This window comes from Petaurus breviceps, unplaced genomic scaffold (assembly GCF_028583685.1).
Source record: "Petaurus breviceps papuanus isolate PSGF00001 unplaced genomic scaffold, PetGlider_PUasm1.0 139, whole genome shotgun sequence".
NCBI lineage: Eukaryota > Metazoa > Chordata > Mammalia > Diprotodontia > Petauridae > Petaurus > Petaurus breviceps.
In genome coordinates, this window is record NW_027185697.1 from 9,621,870 (window position 1) to 9,627,869 (window position 6,000).

The following is a 6,000-nucleotide window of genomic DNA, read 5'->3' on the forward strand; positions in this document are numbered from 1 at the left end:
TGCATATAATTTTTATTGTATCATGATCTGAGAAGGATGCATTTAACATTTCTGCCTTACTGCATAGAATTGTGAGGTTTTTATGCCCTAGAACATGGTCAATTTTTGAGTATGTGCCATGAGCCGCTGAGAAGAAAGTATATTCCTTTTTATTCCTATTCAGTTTTCTCCAGAGATCTATCATACCTATCCTCTCTAAAATCCTGTTCACCTCCTTAACTTCTTTCTTGTTTATTTTGAGGTTGGATTTATCCAGTTGAGAGAGGGGGAGATTGCAGTCTCCTATTAGTATAGTTTTGCTATCTATTTCTTCCTTTAATTCCTTTACCTTCTCTTCTAGGAATTTGGATTCAACACCACTTGGTGCATAAATGTTAAGTAATGATATTGCTTCATTCTCGATGGAGCCTTTTAACAGGATGTAGTTTCCTTCCTTATCTCTTTTAATTAGGTCAATTTTTGCTTTTGCTTTTTCTGAGATAAGGATTGCTACCCCTGCTTTTTAAATTTTAGCTGAGGCATGACATATTTTACTCCAGCCTTATATCTTTACCTTGTGTGTATCCCTCTGTTTCAGATGTGTTTCTTGTAAACAGCATATTGTAGGATTATGATTTCTAATCCATTCTGCTCTCTGTCTCCATTTTATGGGAGAATTCATTCCATTCACATTTACAGTTATGATTGTTATCTGTTTCTTTCCCTCCATCCTATTCCTGCCCCTGTTATTGTTCATATTTTCCATCCTTCTCCCTTCCCCCTTAATAGTTTTCCTTTTGACCACCACCTCCCTCAGTATTCCCTTATCAGCCCCCCTCCCTTTTCCTCCCCTTTCCCCTTACTTCTTCCCTCCCTACAAACCACTCCCACTCCCCTTTAGTAGCCCTTTCCCCCTACTACTGCCTGTAGGATATTTTTATACTTAATGAGGTATGTTATTTCTTCTTCACACCAAGAGTGACAGGAACAAATCTCATGCGAAGCTCCTCTCCCTCCCTTCTTTCCCTCTAAAATGATACTTTTTGTGTTTCTTCTCCATAGAGTCCTATGATTAACTGGTTGTTATTCCCTCCTTGTACCAGAACCAATGAGGGAAAAGCTTATATGATTCCCATCTCCCTCCCTTCTTTTCCTCTGCTATACAGTTTTTATGCCTCTATGTGTGGCATAATTTAACATTTTCCACTTCAATCATTCCCTTTCTTCCATTGCAGTCCCTTTGTAGCCCTTAATAAGATTTTTTCAAATCGTCATTTTGTGTATTTTATACTCATACTCTCTACTTGTCAAATAGCAGGGTATGTGTGTGTTTTCCTTGTTTACCTTTCTAAGTCACTGCTGCATCTCGTAATTGGAGCTTGAATTTTCCATTGAGTTCTGGCTTTTTTATCAAGAAGGTCTGGAACTCTGTTATATCATTGAATGACCATCTCTTTGTCTGGAAGAATATACTCAGTCTCGCTGGGTAAGTGATCCTTGGTTGTAACCCGAGCTCTTTTTCCTTCTGGAAAATTGTATTCCACTGCCTCCGATCTTTCAGTGTAGAGGCTGCCAAATCCTGTGCAATCATCACTGTGGACCCTCGACATTTGAATTGTTTCTTTCTGGCTGCTTGAAGTGTTTTCTCTTTTATCTGGTAGTTCTGGAGTTTGGCCACAACATTTCGAGGACTTTTCAGTTTGGGATCTCTTTCAGCAGGTGTCTGGTGGATTCTCTCAATTTCTATTTTACCCTCAGGTTCTAGTATCTCAGGGCAGTTTTCCTCAACGAGCTCTTGGAGAATGTTGTCCGGGCTCATTTTTTCATCTTGATTTTCTGGTAGGCTTATGATTCTCAGATTGTCTCTCCTGGATTTGTTTTCCAGGTCAGTTATTTTTTCTTTGAGGTATTTTACCTCTTTTTCTAATTTTTCATTCTCATTGTTTTGCTTGACTAATTCTTTGTTCCTCATAGAGTTATTTGTTTCTGTTTGGTTGATTCTAGTTTTTAGCAAATCATTTTCCTTGGTTAATTTTTGGAGCTCCTTTTCCATATTATACACTTTTCTTTTTAGGGAGATGTTTTCCTCATTATAATGTTTTTCTAATTCTGCTATTTTGGTTTTGAGAGAATTATTCATTTTTTCTTCGATCTCTCTCATTTTGTTTTCAAAGTTCCTTTTGATCTCATCTAGGAGAGCCTTCTGTGCTTGGGACCCATTCCTTGTTGAAGTTTCATCTGTGGGTGTGGAGTCCACATTGTCTCCCTCTGAATTTGGTTCTTCCCTCTGAGGATAGTAGGACTCCAGAGTCTTTGTCTTTGAAGTCTGCTTTCTACTCATTTTGAGGCAGGGTCCTAGCCAGGCCTGTCCTCTAGGATCCCAAGCATTTACTGTAGAGGGTTTTGCACTGGGGCAAGAGTTACTACGTTTTCAGGGTCGGGGTGGGGTTGGAGCAAGTGAGGTTCACTCTGTCATCCTGGTCTTTGGAGGTCCTGAAAGGGGCTTTTAAAAAAAATTTCTGGGCTATGAAGTGGTAGCCCCAGGAATGTTTGCTGTCCAGGACTGGGGCCCCTGTATTTGCTTCTTACCTTGCTCTTTCCAGTCCCAGCCCTTTGGTGATTGGCCTGGTAGTGGCCCTTGTAGTTGGTCGGAAGACTTGCCCTCTGAGTTGATCAGGCCCCTTCCTTTGTGTATCCTTATACATGCTCTCTATGTGTGTTCTCTCCATTGTTGATTGTTTTTATGTATGATTTGGGTGAGAGAGAGACAGAGAGAGAGAGAGAGACAGAGAGAGAGAGACAGAGAGGGAGAGAGACAGAGAGAGACAGAGAGAGAGAGACAGAGAGAGAGACAGAGAGAGAGACAGAGAGAGAGACAGACAGAGAGAGAGAGAGACAGAGAGAGAGAGAGAGAGACAGAGAGAGAGACAGAGACAGAGAGAGACAGAGACAGAGAGAGAGACAGAGACAGAGAATGTGCCACAATATATGGGTAACACATTTCCTTGCTTCTTTTCTTACTATATACTTTCACTTAAATGCCTTCATTTTGAAATATATGTGTCTTCTGGCTGATTAGTAAATGTAAACACATTGGTAGGGGCTCACAAACTTATGAGTTGAGTAGAAATGGATGCACAGAATGCCTTTAACTTTAGGTAACTTTGCTGAAGGATCCACTGTGTGAGATGGATATGTCTCCACATGTTACACTTTAATTATACAAGATGTCACAAAAGTCTTGGGGCAGTTTTAAGCCTTAATAGCATTGAGACTTTTGAGAATGCCGGCACTTTGGAGAATTTTGATAAGAATTGAAGTCATCATTTGCATATAGTTTGAAGAGCTCATCTTTGCTTTCTTTGAAAATCAGCCTATTTGGTGTTCTTAAGTCTGACAGACCTATCTGAACTGATGTCAAATGAAGCATGAAAATGCAGGAACAAATATATTCAGGAACTACAGCTACATATTTTTTAAAAGCAACAACAAAAAAGAAACTAAACATGAGGATTTTCCAATTTAAGGTTCTCATGTTTCTACTTTGTTGGCAAATAGGTGGCCCAATGGATATAGAAGGCCTGAGTTAAAATCTCACCTCAACAGCTTTGTGACCCTGGTCAAGTCATTTAACTTTTCCCCCTCAGTTTCCTCATCTGTAAAATGAGTCTAATAATAGAACCTACATCACAGGTTTGTTGAGAAGATCAAATGAGATATTTGTGAAGAACTTTGTAAATCATAAAGCACCATATGAAAGATATTTATTATTTTCCATATACCTATGCAAGCTGCCTCCCTCATTACAAAATAAGCTCTTTGAGAGCAAGGGCTCTTTTTTTTACCTCAAGCATTAGAAAAGTACCTGACATATAGTAAGCATTTAATAAATGCTCTTTAATTTATTAAGAATGCGTTCAAGAGGGGTAGCTAGGTGGTACAGTGGATAGAACACCAGCCTTGAAGTCAGGAAAACCTGATTTCAAATCTAGCCTCAGTCACTAGCTGTGTGACCCTGGGCACGTAATTTAACTCCAATTGCCTTGCAAAAATGCATTCAAAAGCAGAGACCAGTCAGTTAAGCTTTTTCTCATATCTCCTAAAGTCTTTAATGCAGTTCTAGTAACACAGTATATCTTCAGGAAATAGGTCATTGACCTCATGGTCATAGGCTTCAGGAATGATTATCCACATACTGAGGGTTGGGGGTTAGAAACCTTCCATAAATAGTGCTAAATGTGTCCAGACCTCTCCAGACAGAAATTCCATTACATCAAACCCCAAACCTATGTTGATTTTGGGGAGGGTGATGTGTTTGTGCATGATGGGTCTTGAAGGAGTGGAAGAGAAAGTGGTTGAGAGGGAGAGAGTTCACAGGAAAAACCTTCATACTACTGGTCATCCCTTGCTCCACTAAGAAATTATTTCATTCCTTAATGCTCCTCCTCCCATTCTTTACCTCATAATCTACTATTTAGGCATGCAGCCTTCCCTTCCAATCCTAACCTTTTGGTTTCTGTGGTGTCTGGAGCTCTGTCCTCCCTCTCACAGTGAAAAGACAGCCCAGGAATTGTAATTTCCATCACAGAGAAAATTTTTTGTGGGGAACCAATTTTGGGGAAGTGAGCAAAACACTCTATCAAGTAGGTGGCTGTGGGAGGAGAAGTAGTTGTCAGGCTGTGAGTTGGGAATACAAAGAGGAACTCCAAGGAGGAAGAGAAATTGATTAAGGAAATTTATAGAAGACTGACTCACTTGCTAATCACTTGATTCCTACTGGGGGCAGGGGGAGGGTGTGCATAATAAATAACTCTACTCTGAAGGAAAATGAGAAAGTGTAAAAGGTTTGGGGAAAGTGCTATGAGAAATCTGATGAGGAGAGATCCCACATAGTCAAGGTGGTCACTGGCATGGAGGTGGCAGCCAAAACCCAGGGACGAAGATGCGACCAGACTCTCTAGGACCAGTGACTGAAGGCCAAAGCTTTCACATAGATTCACACACTGGGATGGCACATGAAAGAGCTCTGACAGAAGCTCTGGTTCTCAGACAGATGTCAGGATGCAGATATTGCATGTGAAATTCAATTCCAAGCCCTGGAGAATAACCCAATTAGAGAAGGGTCTGATATTGTAGCAATAGTGACCACTGACAAGAGAGATTCCTTCAGGTATTATTGTGCCTACATCTATGTGCCTACCGTGCCATGCACAGAGTGGAGGCTTAAAGCTTGTTGAACTGGACTGAATTGAATTAAATGTAGCCAGAGAACTGTGGCTTCATAAAGAAAACTAATTTGCCACCTTCCTCTCTGATGACTTAGGCCTGGCTTCATCAGTGGTTAGAAGGCTTGTTTCAATGATCCACAGCCCCGTGTTGGAATAAGTGGTTGGATATGGATATACATCTAAAGGCATCTGTGCTTTGAAACTAATGGTCCTCTCAAGAGGGAGAATGGCAGCTCCTCCACTGATGGCCAGGAAAGGCCAAGAACTCTAAGAATGACTCTGTTCCCGAGACCACAAACTCAGCTAGTAACTCAGTCCTTGTAAACATCTCCTACCAACCACCCTTCCAACTACCCTCTGGTGGCTGTCAACCACTTTCTCCCCTGTTCCTCAGAAGCCACAGAGGGAAGACCCAGGAAAGAAAGCTCAAATCACCCAACCCCTTGACACTGCCTGGTGTTTGGACATCAGAATTGGTTGTGATTTTATCAATGGAAACAAAACTAAAGAAGAGGTATAAGCAAGTTGTGGTATATGAATGTAATGGAATCCTATTGTGCTATAAGAAATGAGGAGCAGACAGATGTCATGATAACCTGGAGAGACTTACATAAACTGATGCTGAGTGAGGAGAGCAGGACCAAGAGAACTTTGTGCACAATTACAGACACATCGTATCTGTGATGACCGACTTTGATTGACTGGGCTCTTCGCGGCAATGCAAGGTTAGAGGACAACTCCAAAGTCTCCCTCCCTCTCTCTCCCTCACTCCCCCTCCCTCCCCCCCCCCCCC